The 17,146-nt window shown below is 36.5% G+C and overlaps 1 protein-coding gene and 1 pseudogene across 2 annotated transcripts in view; one reads left to right on the plus strand and one right to left on the minus strand.

Moving 5' to 3' along the window:
* The window catches only part of LOC138168711 (LYR motif-containing protein 1-like), a 98,922-nt pseudogene extending 87,769 nt beyond the window's left edge, over window positions 1-11,153 (plus strand).
* The window catches only part of ENTREP2 (endosomal transmembrane epsin interactor 2), a 587,469-nt gene that overhangs the window by 506,306 nt on the left and 64,017 nt on the right, over window positions 1-17,146 (minus strand). The gene's annotated exons all lie outside the window — the stretch shown is intronic.

Raw genomic sequence — 17,146 nt, forward strand, 5'->3', positions numbered from 1 at the left:
TTTTCCCGTTGTAAAACTGTTTTTCATTCTAGTTTCTAAACCAGATTTTATTTTACCATTTTAGCAAAACATTTCTAAAATTTCTCCACATTCCTATTCTACTACTAAAATATGTCCAATTACAAGTGAAACACAATTTTCACAAGTATAACCCTTCTTCTAAGAGGCAGCTACATGATGCAGAAAGGCAGTTAGGAGATACAGAGAATAGAACGTTGAGCCTGGAGTTAAAATCTATCATCAGACTCATATGTGGTCTTGCACAAGTCACTTAAAATTCTATCTGTCTCAGTTTTCTTAGCTATAAAATATGAAAAATAAGAGCATTTACATTTCTGGGTTTTGTGAGGATCAAGTCAGATCATATTTGTAAAGCATTTACACAGTACCTGCCACATAGTAGATAGTCAATAAATACTTGTTTCCTTCCTGCCTACCTATCGGAAAGGCAATTTCTTCCTTGCTCCTGCAATTTGTTTATGATGTAAAATTTTATATCGCTGTCATATATCTATTTGGACCTTATCTTAGTATATGGTATGAGGTATATAAAGAAAGTAATTTCTTTCAGAACACTTTACAATTTTTCTAGCAGTTTTGTCAAATAGTGACTCCTTCCCTGAGTAGCTAGTGTCTTTGGGTTTACTGAATACCAGTCTACTAGGTTTGCTTGATTTGATATATTAATGTACCTAATCTGTTCCAGTGATCACTCTCTCAACGTTTTAACCAGCATCAAACTTTTTTGATGATTGCAGCATATTTTGAAATACGGTCATACTATTCCTCCTCCCTTCTCATTGTTTTTTCCCAATTATTTTCCCTGAGATTCTTGACATTTTATTCATTTGTTTGAATTTCAGTGTTTTTGGTTTTTCTAGCTCTATAAAGTAATCATTTGGTAGTTTGATTGGTATGGCATTGAATAAGTAAATTTATTTTGATAGCATTGTCCTTACTACTATAATAGATGAGACCTGCCAATGAGCAATTAATATTTATCTAATTATTTAAATCTACCTGTATTCTTCTAAAGAATGTTTTCTAGTTGTATTTATATAGTAGTGCTCTTGTGTGTATCTTGGAAAGGTAGTCTTCCAAGTATTTTATACATTCTAGAGTCATTTCAAATAGAATTTCTCTTTCTATTTATTCCAAATGGGTTTTTTTTATGATCCACAGACATGCTGATGATACATGGATTTATTTTAAACTCTGCAACTCTACTGAAGTTATTTGTTTCAACTAATTTTTATTTGACTCTTATCAAATCATCTGGGAAAATGATAGCTTTATTGCTTCTCTGTCTATATTTATTCCCCCAAATTATTTTTCTTATCTTATTGTTATAGATGTTATTTCTAGCACTATATCAAATGGTAGTGATGACACTAGAAAGTCTTGTTTTACCCTAATTTTATTGGGAAAACCTCTAGTTTACCTCATTGTGTAAATGTTGGTTCTTAGTTTTAGGTATATAATGCTTACCATGTTATACAAAATATAATTTGTTTCCTATTCCCTATTTCCTTTCTTTTTAACAGAAATAAGTATTGTATTTTGTCAATGTCAACTGCCAGTATTTTGTCAACATACCTTGTTGATTTGACATGATTTGTGTCATTCTTGTTATAAATAAGGTCTATTATGTTTATAGTCTCCTTAATACTGAAGTAACATTGCATTTCTGACATAAATTTAAGTTGGTCATAGTTTTTATATAATCTTTTAAAATATTGCTGAAGCATCTTTACTAATATTTTATTTAAATTTTTGATTCAATATTGTGTCATGTACTCCTTTTGAAATCTATAGACTCCTTTGGTTATTTTAGATGCAAAAATACATAGAATTAGAAAAGAAATTAATTAAATTGAAATATTTTTGTCTAAATATTGTAAAATAAGTTCATGAACCTCAGGTTAAAAAATCTCTCATGTCTAGTTTTCCTTTCTCCATTTCACCTCCACTCAGTATAAGCATAAAAGCTATATTTGTATCAGAAAATAAATTTGGTAGTATCTTTTCTTTTCTAATTTTTAAAAATAATTTATTTTATATTGGAATTATGTGAACATTTATTAAAATCTATTTGTGAATATAGTTGCTGCTTTTTTCTCGATACTGAGTGTTTTGTACTCCAAGGATCTCACAAACTGCAAACTTTCAGTGTGCCCTAAGTGGTCTGATCTATGATAAAGTCTGATTTCTGTCCTTTTAGTCTGAGCTTCTCAAGTTTCCAAATGTGGTAAGAAAGTGAGAAAGTAACAAGACCTCCCCTGGTCTTAATCCTAGTCCTGGTCATCCAGCTATAAGTTTCAGCATGGGTTGTGCTCAGGGGTTAGTCATACAACTATTGCTCACTTTTTTACCTGCTTCTTTTTCTTTTCACAGAGTCAAGTCAGGTCAGCTACCACTCCTGGACATGGTACACAGCTACAGGTCTGATCTGTGACCCCATTTCTTGTTGAAAGTCCCCTACATACACAGTGTGCAGTCCACAATGCATCTATAACCCAACCACAGGGTCTGAAGGACACAACTGGTCTTTTATTTTCCCTCAATTATATGTTTAAAAATTAACATTTGGCTTTTTTTTTTAAATTTTGAGTTTCAAATTATATCTCTCCCTCCCTGTCTCTCCCCTCACTTCCTCTTCCCTGAGATGGTGAGCAGTTGAATACAGGTTAGACATGTGCAATCATGTAAAACATTTTCACATTAGTCATTTTGTACAGGAAGGAAAGAAGGAAGGAAGGAAGGAAGGAAGGAAGGAAGGAAGGAAGGAAGGAAGGAAGGAAGGAAGGAAGGAAGGAAGGAAGGAAGGAAGGAGTGGAGGAGGGAGGGAGGGAGGGAAGGAGGGAGGGAGGAAGGGATAGAATATTTTATCATGAGTCCTTTGGGATTATTTTGGATTATTATATTGTTGAGAATATCTATAAATCATTCAGAGTTTTTCACTGTACAACATTGCTGTTACTGTGTACAATGTTCTCCTGGTTCTGTTCACTTCACTTTGCATCAGTTCATGTAAGTCTTTCCAGGTATTTCTGAAATCATCCTGCTTGTCATTTCTTATAGCACTATAATATTAAATCACAATCGTATACCTCAACTTATTCAGTCATTCCCCAATTAAAAGGCATCCCCTCAATTTCCAAATCTTAGCCATCACAAAAAAAGAGCTAATATAAATATTTTTGTGCAAATAAATCCTTTTCCTTTTTAAAAAAATCTCTTTTGGATATAGATCTAGCAGTAATATTGCTGGATCAAAGCATATATAATTTTATAGCCCTTTGGGCATAGTTCCAAATTGCTCTCCAGAATATTTGGAGCAGTTCACAACTCCACCAACAGTACACTAGTGACCCAGTTTTCCCACATCCCCTCCAACATTCATTGTTTTCCCTTTGTTGTCTTATTAGCTAATCTGATAGTTGTGAAGTGGTACCTAAGAGTCATTTTAATTTGCATTTCTCTAATCAATAGTAATTTGGAACATTTTTCATGACTATAGAGAGCTTTTGTTTCTTTGTCTGAAAACTGCCTGTTCATTATCTTTTGATCATTTATCAATTGGGGAATGACTTTATTCTGATAAATTTGACTCAGTTCTCTATATATTTGAGAAATGAGCCGTTTATTAGAAATGCTTGCTATAAAAAATCGAGGGACAAAACTGGTGACTGACTTCTTACTCCTTGCAAAGTATGAAGCATCAAACTCCATCCCTGCATCTGCTACTTATTTTTACTCTGGCACACAGCTATAGGTTGCATTGTTTCTTCCTACTCTGGATCTTTGCAAATTTCCCAAAGGTTTAGACTTAAACATCACAATATGATGTAGTTTGCAGGACTGCTGAATTGGCATTTCACATGTCACCTTGACCAAGCAATTCTCTCCTGGTATACATCTTCCAAACCACACTGAGGATTAGGTTCATCCTCCTGAAATGGTCTTCATCTCCACTGCAGAAACTCCTGCTCCAAGTCAACTCTTACTGAGAGACCCAGGAACTTCAACCTCTCAAACTCAAGAGGTTGCTTCCAAGGCTAGAAATATCTATCTCAGTACCACCATTTGGTTACTTACGCTCAGGAAAGAAATTAAAAGCAAAAAGACAGATAGGTCCATAGGCTAAAGCTCAGCTCCCCTTGCTGAGCCCTGACTTTAGCAATCATATCCCCACAGGTGCCATGTTGCTGGACTGGAAGAAAGAGTGCTATCCCTACCATACTCAGAGGAAGTTTAGCAAATTTCTTGCCACACAAAATAGTCAAAGGAAAGGACAGAACAAGAGACTGTCTGCACTTTTTAACTGACACTCCACCATATCTTCTTACTACTCTTATGGAGAACCAAGAGAAAATACAGAGTTTTCTGTATCATACTAAAGCACCAAAACCTTTCAGCATTAAGTCATATATCCCTGAAGTGGCTAGGTTCTAGCTCAGCACTCCATGGGATGTTACCTAAGTGGAGCAGACAGGAGTGGGAGGTGTTGTTTACCCCCTTCATTTCATAAGGATCAAAAAAAAGCTCACAGAAGAACAACTTAATTTTACGTTCTCATTTCCAAGGTTTTAGGGAGTTCTGTAAAGAATTTCTTCCTCAGCTGAAAGTGAAGTAAAATATTTGGTTCTCTTAGGCAGTGGGTGAATTCACTAACAGTCTGGGTCCTTTTGAGAATACATAGTTCAATTCCAATTGGGATGAGTAGGTTTAATTCATTGTCACATAATATAAGGTTTAAAGGGGATAAAGCTCTAGGTAGGGGAGAGGGGGAGAGAGACAGAGAGACATTAGAATAGTTGTGCATACATCCAGCACTAGTCTCCCCCTTAGCTCCAGTCCAACTATCTATTAGACATTTCAAACTGGACATCCCATCACATGAGTATCTGAAACTCAACATGCAGAAACCTGTGAACTCACTACTTTCTCCCCTATGCCCCCAAACCTTCCCTCTTCCAAAATTCCCTTTTTCTCTCAAAGGCACCACCATTCTTTCTTGTCCCCATTCATAACTTCAGCATTACCCTCAATTGCTCTTCCTCATCCCACCTTTCCACAGCATTGCCATTTCTTGTTGTTTCTTTCTCCATAACATCTGTTGCATCCAACCTCATTATCTACTCTATCTATAACCATTACCTCAGAACCTCATCACCTTTCACCCAAATTATTGGAACAGCCAATGGACTGGTCTCCTTGCCTCAAGTCTTTGGATACTCTAGTCCACTCTATATACTACTAATTTTCCTTAAGCACAGATCTAACCAGGTGATTCACCAATCAATTAACTTCAGTGGCTCCCTATTATCTCTCTTTAAAATATAAGTTCTTCTGTTCAGCTGAAAGTCCTTCACAGTAACACCCCAAACTATCTTTCAAGGTAAATTTGCCATTAGTTCCATTCCAAACACACTCCAGTCAAACTGGCTTTCCATCTCTTCTTTACATAAGACTCTTCACCCCTCTCTTGGCACTTTTGCACTAGCCATCCTCTATATCTGGTATGTACTTCCTGCTTACTTCTATCTCATAGGGCCTCTCTCTTTAAGAGGGTCTTTAAGATGACTCTCAAGTACCATCTACATGAAGTCTTCCCTGATACCCTAGAATGCTATTATTCTTCCTTTCCAAACTACCTGATACTTATTTGCATGCATTCACTATATCTTTATGCTCTATATACTTACATATTTATTCATTGTCTCTCTCATTAAAATGTGAACTCCTAGCAAGTAGAGATGCTTTATTCTTTGTACAGGTATGCCCAACACCTATCACAGTACCTGGCACATAGTAGGTGGTTACTAAATGCTCATTGACTAATTGATAACATATAGCTAAATAAAATGTAAAAACATATTTCATATTTCATTATTTTTAGTATTCACATTTTATTTCAGTGAAAATCCCTTCATAGTTTTAAAAGCACTTTGAAGTCCTTTATGATCATCAGATCACAAGATTTAGAGGTAGAAGAGATCTCAGAAATTATTTAGTCTAAGTAAATATGTCAATCAATGGAAAGTGCTAGTGGGGGCAGGCAGGGATCTACTCGGAAGTCAATAGCACATTCTTTTTAACAAATGAATTGAAACTCCCATTCCCACACCACTATTCCTAAACAGGAACTTGGTCTCTCACACTTATACTAAATTCATACCCCTTTCTGGCATGCCTGTATCCAACACCATCTGTCATAGTGGCCTTATGCCTACTTATATGATGGTAAGCCACTTTTAACTAGGCATCAAAATGCAAAAATAAAATAAGTTTAGAAAAATAGCATATAAAATTGATGAATTTCCTCTACTATCTCATCTTTTGAGGGCACAACAAACCCATTTTAAAATAAAGCCCCAACATTTCACTTACAAATTATGACTATTAATTGGGGGTGGGGGTGGGGAGGAGGTCTTTAGGGAGGTCAAACTAATGCCTTCACCATTACAGAAAGGCTTTCCAGCCAAAGTAGAAGAGCAATTTAGAAGCTCAAAAGAGTTGCCCAGAATACATAAAGTGGCTTGCCCATGGTCATAAACCAGTAATTATCAGGGCAATATCTGAATATAGGTCTTCCTGACTCAAGGTCAGCCTTCTATCCAGGACAACACAATGCTTCTTTTTTTATTCACAGGATTAATAAGTGCAGCAATATTAAGGAGAAAAATAAGCAGATATTTATTGAAAAGGGGGTTGTTTGTACTGAAGAAAATATGCAGTTTAAATTAGATAAATCATGGTCCTAAGGGAGTGTAGGGAGAAGAGATATAGCAAATTGAAACAAAGTAACACATAAAATACATTAGACGTGCAAAAAGACAAGAAAAAAATCATTTAAATAACACTGTGGGAGGTCTGGGAGAAAAACATAATTATCAACTGAGATGGCCAGAAATACTTGATCAATCAACATGCTTTTATTAAGTAACTACAATCTGCTATACATTGTACTAAGCATAAAATGACAAAAAGGCTGGGGGGTGGGGTGGGAAGGGCACAGGGAGAGGGGTACAACCTACCCTCAAGAAGTTTATATTCAATTAGGAAGAACTAACATGTACACATATAAGTAAACACTGAGATAAACACAAGGTAATTTCAGGAGGGAAGTATTAGTACATCAGAGAATCAAGAAAAGGTTTATAAAACAAGTAGCACTTGGATCTGATGACTTAAGAAAACTATGGTTTCCTAAGAGGTAGAGGTGAAAAAAAGAGGAGTTTGTGCAAGGCGTGGGGCACAGACTATACAAATACACAAATGTAGGAGATAGAATGTCATGCATGAGCTGATAAATAAGATATACAGGTATTGGGGTATAGAGATCCATCTTGCCCTGCTGGAAAGTTGGAGGGGGCACAGGGTAGGATATAGGAGAGAGCAGATTGGGGGAGGGGGTATACAGTGGAATCACTGTTTTGTGGTGGTGGGTAGGGCAAAGATGGGGAGAAAATTTGTAACTCAAAATCTTGTGGAAATGAATGATATAAAAAGAAAACCCCATGAAGAGTCACAAAGAGTCAGAGGACTGAAACTATTGAACAGCAGCATCAAGATTATGAAGGATTTTATGCCAGAGGCATTTCATGAAGGAAATGGCATTGGAGTTTGGTTTCAAAGAATCACTAGAAATTCAATAAGTAAAGCAGGGCAGACAAGCCATACCAGGTATGAGAAACCACATAACTAAAGGTATAGAGATGGGTGGAACATCAAATAAAGTCCATATTCTACAACTATTTTATATAATCTGATTAAGTTTGGATTTATGCCTTTGAAAGGTATACATTTAGATTTTCTCAAATTCAGGGCATCTGAGGCCAGTCACATAAACATAATAAAATCATATGTTTAAAAAAAAGAACTGAAGGGAAGATCAGTTATTCCAGGTGGCTCTAGAGAATTTTCCTTATTTGCTTTTCCCCCTCTTTTCATTTGAGTAGGAGACCAAAAAGAATCTGAATCTTGGGGTAGAGAGACTAAAGGGAGAAAGTTCGGGAGGACTGGTGGAAAGGTTGCCCCTAAGACGTTGCTAAAAGGGTACGGTGTACCAACTGGAAATTAGGAAGGAATTTATAAGGACTTTATAAAACTAAGTCAGAAAGATGCTGTAAACATAGATACTGGACTAAATGAACAGTGAACACAGGATTTAAAAGATGTAGGGCTTGCAGGAACTATTTAGCTGGATAGTTGCTCTATGTTTTTAGGCTTTGGCCCCTAGAATGAGGATTCTGCTTCTGGAGAGAATAAACACATCATGACCACAGTTTTGAGGACGGACAGAGTTCCTTATAGGAAAGAAAAACAAATAATTTTCTCTGGTTCGATGACTGGCTGTGTTGGAGCCCCAGCTTTACTTAAATTCCTCAGTTCTAAGGTAAAAAAAAAAAAAGATTGCAGAGCCTACTCTTGTAAGATATAATACCATACCAGGGACTCAAGTTAAAGCCAGAAGTTGGAAGCAGAAAAGTTCCCCAAACACTTGCCCAGCAGAGCACCATCAAGCAGCAGCCACATAAGATTGTGCAGGATATTTTTTCTATAACTTCAGATTACACAAAACAAACAAGTAACAGGCCCAACAGGAACAACTGAATGATATTACAAGAAACCACTGGTGGCCTGAATGTATTAGAGGTGTCAACTGTCCTACAAGTGTACCCTGACCACACATGTACATCCCTCCATATGTGTGCCCCAGATATATGTTCCCTCTTGTGCATCCCTCTACACCCGTACTCTGGCCCAACATGATCCATATGTATATATCCTATACATATGGCTACACATTCCCTATATATGTGATAGACATGTTTTTCTTAGGTATGTCTACTCTTCCCAATGATGGTATATGTATTTATGGGGAACGTGACCCATTTTTATGCAGAAATATTCCATTACCATTTTTTTTATTAGCTTTGAATTATGTCTTCAAGCTGTCTACTGGTAAAAATATCAGGGGTCAACTGGTTCATAAAATTATAAGAATGATTTCCAATATGGTAGGTGTAGCAGCAAGCACCCCAGCATCACCAGGGTGACTGCCAACACAGGTTCTTAGATCTGTTTTTCTAAAGGAAAGCAACTCAAAATGGGTTAACATCTTGCTTTAATCAATTAAACAGATCATTTACCTAGTTCAGGGAGAAAAGATCAGCACCCCAAACTTCAGAGTATACAGACATAAACATTTCAAGCAAACAGGCCTCTAACTGTCCAACCATTACATCCATACCAAATCACAGTTACCAGAGAGGGAAGCATCAACATCTGGGTTTTTCAAAGCCGGGAATTCGACCAGGACTGCCCAGAGTCTCATCTGGTCATGTCATACAACACTTCTCAAAAGTGAGCACCAAAACAAATTCTCACATCAGTGCTTATATAGCCTTCTCCTGGCTCAGAGAATGTAACAACCATCTTGACCCACTGTCCAGTCACAAAGTATCTCCTGAGAAACAAGCCTACTACCACAGGCTCCAGGTGCACTTAAGCCTAGGGACAGGGAAGATTTTAAAAATTTACATTCTTATAACAGTAGGTTACAATGAACCAGTCAATAGAAGGAGAATTGTGTTTGCCTGAGTACAAAGTATCAAAAAGAAATGGTCAGAAATCTTGTAGGATACTCACTCATTCTTCCATGGTAGTTTGTTGTTAGAGACAACATACACACACAAAAAAAAAAAATAGTAATTTTTGCCAGAATCTCTTTTAAATGTTATTATTTGATATCTACATTTTAACATAATAAAATCACTTTTAAAGTTTCATGTAGTTATTTCATGACATGTATTGTTATTCCTGTAGTTATTACAGGATATTTAGTATAAAGGTCTTATTAAAATCATTATTTAATGGAGTACTTTAAGTCCTATATTGTGCTTTATATGGAGAATTCATAGTAACATATACTTTGATACACACATTCATTTTAAAGAAACCTAACAGAAGGCAAATATACTAACAATTTGGGGAAAAGTTTTGGGGAAAGCTTTATTTTTTACATTATTACCAAAATCAAACCACTAATATATTTGCTTTTTGTAACACGTAGAACAAACCAGTTACAAAGTATCTGTGCTATATAAACTCAAATGAAATCATTCATTTTAACCTTCATAATTTAGGAGAGCTAGTTTTTACTTTCAGTTCTTTCATAACAATTTTTTTCATGTACAATAGTGAATCAAATAAAAACAGCATAAACCTCCAATAGCTAATAACTAAACCTTTTTCACTCTTTCCTCCACATTGAGTAGAATAATTTATCACAAGACAGATCAATGTAACATAACTAGCAGACAGAAATTGAACTGAATATTCCTGTTAGCTGTTTGCAAAAGTACTCTTGTAATCAGCTCCATGGGGCTTCTGATACTCCCTTCTCTCATCCCTGGCACTGGGGGACGTGGTGGAGGGTATATAGGGGGATAGGCATGATGGACAAAATATCACAACAGCAACATGACAAGAAGTTCTCAGTCTGTACTGCAGGGTTTTCAGGTTTTCAAGGATGTGGCATATAGCACCGGGGAAGATGGAGATCAGAGAAAAGCTATATAAATGAAACCAGAATTTTGTTCCAGAAACATAAAAAATTTTATGGATTCATAACTAATTAAACAATGTATAAATGAATACACAGCAAGAATTGAAATAGGTTTGCATCATCAGATCCCATACTCAAGGCAATTCACCTTCCTCCAATGACCCTCACTCCCCTAGAAAGTTGTGGACTTCAAACCCAGGAGAACCTAAGTAAATTTTCCAAACTATTATGTCTCAAGGCTCACAATGAAGTTTCTCAATCCAAAAATAGGTTCTCTCTCTGAGTTGTGAGCCAGGCAGGACCTCAGCACAGACTAGATGATGAATCTTTTCTCTTTGAATTAAGTTGTCAGAGAAAAGAAGGACAAAAGCATAGAGTCATTGCTATACTTTCTCTTAAACACTCAAAGATTTGGGTCCTTAATCTTATATGTCATTGAATTTGTCAGTACCAATGTGTAACTACTAGACAGGAATATACTAACTCCCAAAGATCATTCCTAATTATGATCTTAATGACATCTTAGATGAAAATCTGAACATAGTAAGAACTGGGTTTACATTTAAATTTTAAAAATTAAAATGTTGTGGAAATAATATAGTTTTATACACATAAAGCTGCAGAGCAGAGAAATGTGTAGCAGCAAGCACCCTAGCATCCCCAGGGTGGCTACCAACACAGGTTCTTAGATCTGTTTTTCTAAAGGAAAGCAACTCAAAATGGGTTAACAATCTTGCTTTAATCAAACATATGTCATTTACCTAGTTCAGGGGGGAAAGGTCAATACACCGAACTTTAGAGAATACAAACAAGTTACAAGCAGAAGTTACAAGAAGACAGAGAAAAAGATCAAGCATAAAGGCTTCCAGCTGTCTTACCATTACATCGATACCTAGTCAGTTACCGGAGAGGGAAGCACCAACATCTGGGTTTTCAAAGCCAGGGGGCTCAACAGCTGCCGAGAGTTTCGTCTGGTCAAATCACATATCCCACTTCTCAAAGTGGACCCCAAAACAAAATCTCACATCAGGGTATATATAGCCTTCTCCTGGCTCAGAAAATGTCACAACCCTCCTGACCCACTGCCCAATCACAAAGCATCAAGGTGTGGGCATTCCCGAAAGACAAGCCTCCCACCATAGGCTCCATGTGACCACATTCTGCCTATTAGGGGGCAGAGTATATTTTTAAATCAAGGAAGGTTGTCTTAAGCCTATCCCAGGGCCTAGGGGCAGGGGAGATCTTAAATTCCCATTCCCATAACAACATGGTGGTACCTGTTAGCAACTTCTCTTGGAAGTTCTTAAAATTATTATGACAGTCAGATACTAGCCTCAGTCTTGTGAATCTCTGTGTGCTTTACTTTGTTGTGTTTAAATTATGGATATATTTAAAATAAGACCTTTTATGTTGTAGTAGTTCTACTGATATCATTTTTGGCTCTCTTGATTCAAAGATAAACTTTTCATTCATATTCAAGTAAGCTAGTTTTCTCCTTTACTACACCAGCAGAGTTCATCAGATACACTCTAATCCCATCACCCCCTTAGCTGCTAGTGGAAGATATAGTATCTAGGGAAATTTTAGGGAGGAGGGAAATATCCTAAGTTTTCATGAACTGATATAGTGTATTTGATTCTGTCCATTAAATGCATTAAATGTACAAATAAATTCTTTGAACATGTGACTTGTAATTCTGTCCTCAAAGCCTTACTGTAAACTCATACTACAATAAGGTAAAAGTAATCACTATTTCTAATTGATAACAAAACTAGAATCTCACAAGCAGAAGAATATGCAGTATAAACTACAAGGCTAGGCTTATTTTAAAATTATTTACTACTAGGAAAATTAAAATCTAGATCAAATGGAGAAAGGACTATGCCTTTGTGATAAACCAAGGGAAAACCCCACTGCACATCACTGTTTTCTTTTGTTTTCAAAGATTATTAAAATCCTCAATAAAAATTGTTCATAAAAACTACTCTTGCAGTTTAAGCAAACTAGACCCCTAGATTATAAAGTATTCAAGGGCAAGGATAATATATCCCCCAAATCATAAGAAACAGAAGAGATCTCAAAAGTCGCTGAGTCTGATATCTGCCCAGACACAATCTACAACATCCCCCTTAATTAGTCATTTAACCTCTACTTGAAAGTTTCTATGATGTGGTACTCACCACCCATTAAGGCAACCTAATCCACTTTTGAATACATACAATTGGAAAGAAGTTTTTCTTTATGTTCAGCCAACATATCCCTCTCTGTAACTTCTACCCACTACTCCCAGTTCTGTTACTTGGTAACAAGTCATTACAGAATGGTGGAAGAGCACTGCTCTTTCAGGCAAAAAAAACCCAAGTTTGAGTCATGGCTCTGAAGTTTCCTAGCTATGTGATCTTGGACTAGTCTTCTGACATCTCTGTGCCTCATTCTTCTCATTTGTAAAATGAAGTTATTGATGTATTACTTACCTTACAGGACTACTGTAAGGAAAGCGCTTTACAAACTTTAAACTACTATATTACAGTGAGTTGTTATAATTAGTGTTATCTTTAGATTTAGTCAGTTTGAGCCAGGTGATTCAAACATTGATGACAGATAGGAACTATCTTATCATTTTCTTATTTATCTTGAAATTCAATTTCTGTTTACCATTTTTGTTCTATAATTCATGCCTGAAAATCAATATTCTTTATAAATCAATACTCTTCAAAATTAGGAGCTGGGTTCTGCCATCTCCCCACTGTCCACTATAGTGTCACATGTCATTGTTTTGGAAAAGTTGGAGGAATGATGATAGTAGAGTTCAATGAATTTGAAACAAATGACTAGTCTAAATGACTAGACCCAGTAAGCAGTGCAGTTGACAAATATTTCAACATCAATTTGGAAGAAAGTTTTCTGGTGCAAGGCTTGAGGACTCTGCACCATTTAATATGGATCAATGACTTGTATAAAGGCAAGGATGATGGCATGCTTACCAAATATATCAATGGCAGAAAGATAATCCAAAATGTGCTAAACTGAGATGAAAATAACATTTGATAGGGATAAATGAAAATCATACATAGATTATTCCCAAAATTCAACTACATCAAAGAGATCGTTAGATAGTGCTTGTCACTATCTTTATATAAGGCAACCAGATCATGATGCCTTAGTCCCAAATGGCAAAATCACTATAAGCCACTTTACAGCAACTACCCAATAATATACTCGTATACTTCTTTATAGAGAAATTATATAATATCATGTATTAAGGGGATGACAATCCTATTACACTCTTCTCTAGTCATCCCACATCTGGAAAATTATGTTCAATTCTTGGCAGCACATTATAGGAGAAATAGATACAATGTCTAAAGTCAAAAATTCTAAAACGCTGGACCTGCAGGGAATGGTCTAGTATTCCAAGACTGGGGTCTCAGGTTCCAAACAAAACACCAAAGAATAAAGGCATTGAACACTAGACTTTCCATAGATCTGAGTGCATACTTCATGTATAACATACCTTTTTGGTGTCTAATCTCCTACCATTCTGGGAAATAATTCCTGAACTAGTGTCATGAGTCAGTTCAGATCAATCCTTGGAGAGCAAGACCTTGAACCCAAACTCTGCCACTACTACCCTTGAATCCCCAGGACTTGGAGAGTAAACACTTTATCAATGCTACCTTCTACCATCATGGAATCATGGAAGATAAAGGAACCAACAAAGTGTTATTTGGGTTAGCAATTTTCTATCTCCTTTTTCCTCCAAACCCAGTTTTTCTGTTTCTTTTTTCTAGAAGGAAAACGCCCTCCCCTTTCTCACCTTCTCCTTGTATACCTGTCCCCATACAGCTCAGTCCTACCACACACTATCTTTTTCCTCTGCCCTCCGAATGTGTCCTCTAGAAACCCAAATAAATCATTAACAAATTCAACATCTTTCCACATTCAACTCATCTTCTTGGGTTTATAGAAACTGAACTCCAGCCTTACTATACTGCATTACTATATACCCTAACTAATGCTGACTGTTAGCAGGTCTTTCTCAAACCCCATACCTGATCTCATACTTGAACTTCAACATATGACACTGCTTTCTTTCTTAAATTTAGTTTTTCCAATTACTCATCATTTATTTTCTTTCTCTCCCACTACCCCTGGGGAAGATAAAACCTTTTTAAGAAACATATAAAATCATGTAAAACAAATTTTCATGGGGCAGCTAGGTGGCACAGTGGATAGAACACTAGCTCTGGAGCCAGGAAGACCTGAGTTCAAACCAGACCTCAGACACTGTGTGACCCTGGACAGGTCACTTAACCTTGATTGCTTCCAAGAGCAAAACTAAACAAAAGCAAATTTACATATTGGCCATGATCAAAAATGTATTTCTCATTCTGTATATTTAGTCTGTCACTTCTCTTTCATGAAATGAGTAGCATTCTTCATCATTAGTCCTCTGAAATTACAGTTGATCATTGTATTGATCAGAGTTCTTAAGATCTTTGAATTTTTTACAATGTTAATTTTTAAATTATTCTCCTGATTCTGTTCAATTTACTCTGCATCCATTTATACAAGTCTTTCCATTATCTCTGAAATCTTTCCTTTCACCATTTCTTACAGCACAATAGTCAAGCCATTGACTTGGGTTATCTTCAATCTTATCCTATATATGTATTATCTTACATAATTGTTTGCATGTTGTCCCTCCATCACACTGTGAGCATCCTGCGAGCAAGGGTCTATCTTTTACCTTCCTTTGTATCCCTAGCATATTGTATGGAATATAGCAGGCCCTTTATAAATGTTTTTTGACTTGCCTTGTTCACTTGAGGTGTAGGCCTACTAGTGCTACCACTGAGTCAAAGGACATGCATGGTTTCATCTTTAGTTCCAAACTGCTTTCCAAAATAGCTTAACCAATTCAGTTTCACCAAGGGGGCATCAATGTGCCTATTTTCCTGCAGCCTCTCCAATATTTGTCATTTTCTTTTTTCTATTAACTTTGTCTATCTGATGTTTATGAGGTATAACTTTAGAGTTCCTTTCTCTAATTATTATTGATTTGAGGCATCTTTCATATGGCTATAAATATCTTGGATTTTTTCCCTTGAGAACTTGCTTTTTGATAACCTATGATGGATCTTATTCTAAAAAATGAATCGGTTCTTTATATGGCTCGGAAGTGACAATTTTATCAGAAAAACTTGCTATAAAGACTCTTCCCAGTAAATTGTCTCCATTCTAATCTTAGCTGCATTTGGACTTACAGCATAGATTTCTAAAGACTTTTTTGTCTTTGGATGTTAAAATTATGTATCTTTTACTAATAACTTGGTGTCCACTTCTACTCAGAAAGAACAATTAATAAGGAGAATAATGATGATGTCAGTGGCAAGACAGGCTGAAGTAATTTTGGAGAAAGCTGGAGTACAGGAATAGCCAAGCACATTCAAGCATAAAAACACACTAGACCAACTCCCTCTTGCTCAAAATGTTTTAGTGGCCTCCTGCTGATCTAGGATGAAATTTAAAATTCTCTGAATGACATTTAAAACCCTTTATAGTCTGTCTGTAGCCTATTTTTTCAGGCTGATTCCACATTACTCCCATTCATGCATACCTCATCCAGCCCACATAACCAACATGATGTTTCTTATGTGCAACAGTCTATCTCCTACCTTTGTGCCTGTGTACAGGCCATCTTCCATGCCTGGAATGCTTTCCTTCTTCATCCTGGCCTCTTAGAATCCTTAACTCCTTTCAGGGTTCAGCTCAATTGCCACCTCCTTTTGTTTTTGTACATAGCTTATATTTAGTTATCTATGAATATGATGTATTTTCCCAGTAGAATATGAGATCCTTGAGGGCAAGGATCCTGTCATCTTTGTCTCTCAGTCTTCAGTGCCTAAGCAAAGTACCCGGCTTTTTTTTAAATGATTACAACAAACAGAGAAACCCCTTTGCCAATTTCAGCCTCCTTTTATTTGCTTTAGCCTCAAAGCTTGAAAGGTCACTGGACCTCATTTCTCACTATCTCACCTGAGATTTTGTCAATCCTAAATTTTGTTTATCCTACAGCATGACTGAAGCAACTTGTAGGATACAGCATGATGTGGCAGTACAAAGAATGTTGGGTTCAGAGTCACAGGAACTGGTTTTACCTGTGTCACTTATGACCTATGCCATTTAGCATAGTGCCTGGCATAAAGTAGATGCTTAACAAATGTTTATTGACTAACTGACTGACCTTACTACCCTCCATGTACTCAGTGATACAATGACACTGGCTTCCTTGCCATTCGTCACACAAAACTCTCAGAACTCCGTACTTTTTCACTGCCCATCCCCCATGCCTAGAATTCTCTCCCTTTTCACCTCTGCCTCCTGACTACATAGATAAAATCCCACTTTCTATAAGAGGCCTTTCCAGATCCCCTTAGTACCTTCTCTCTGAGATCATCTTTAATTTATACTGTACATATCATGTTAGTACATAGTTTTTTCCATGTTGTTTCTCCATTATATTGTGTACTCCTGATAGACTTGGGGTTTTTTTTGGAAGGATTGCCT

This window comes from Petaurus breviceps, unplaced genomic scaffold (assembly GCF_028583685.1).
Source record: "Petaurus breviceps papuanus isolate PSGF00001 unplaced genomic scaffold, PetGlider_PUasm1.0 37, whole genome shotgun sequence".
Lineage (NCBI taxonomy): Eukaryota > Metazoa > Chordata > Mammalia > Diprotodontia > Petauridae > Petaurus > Petaurus breviceps.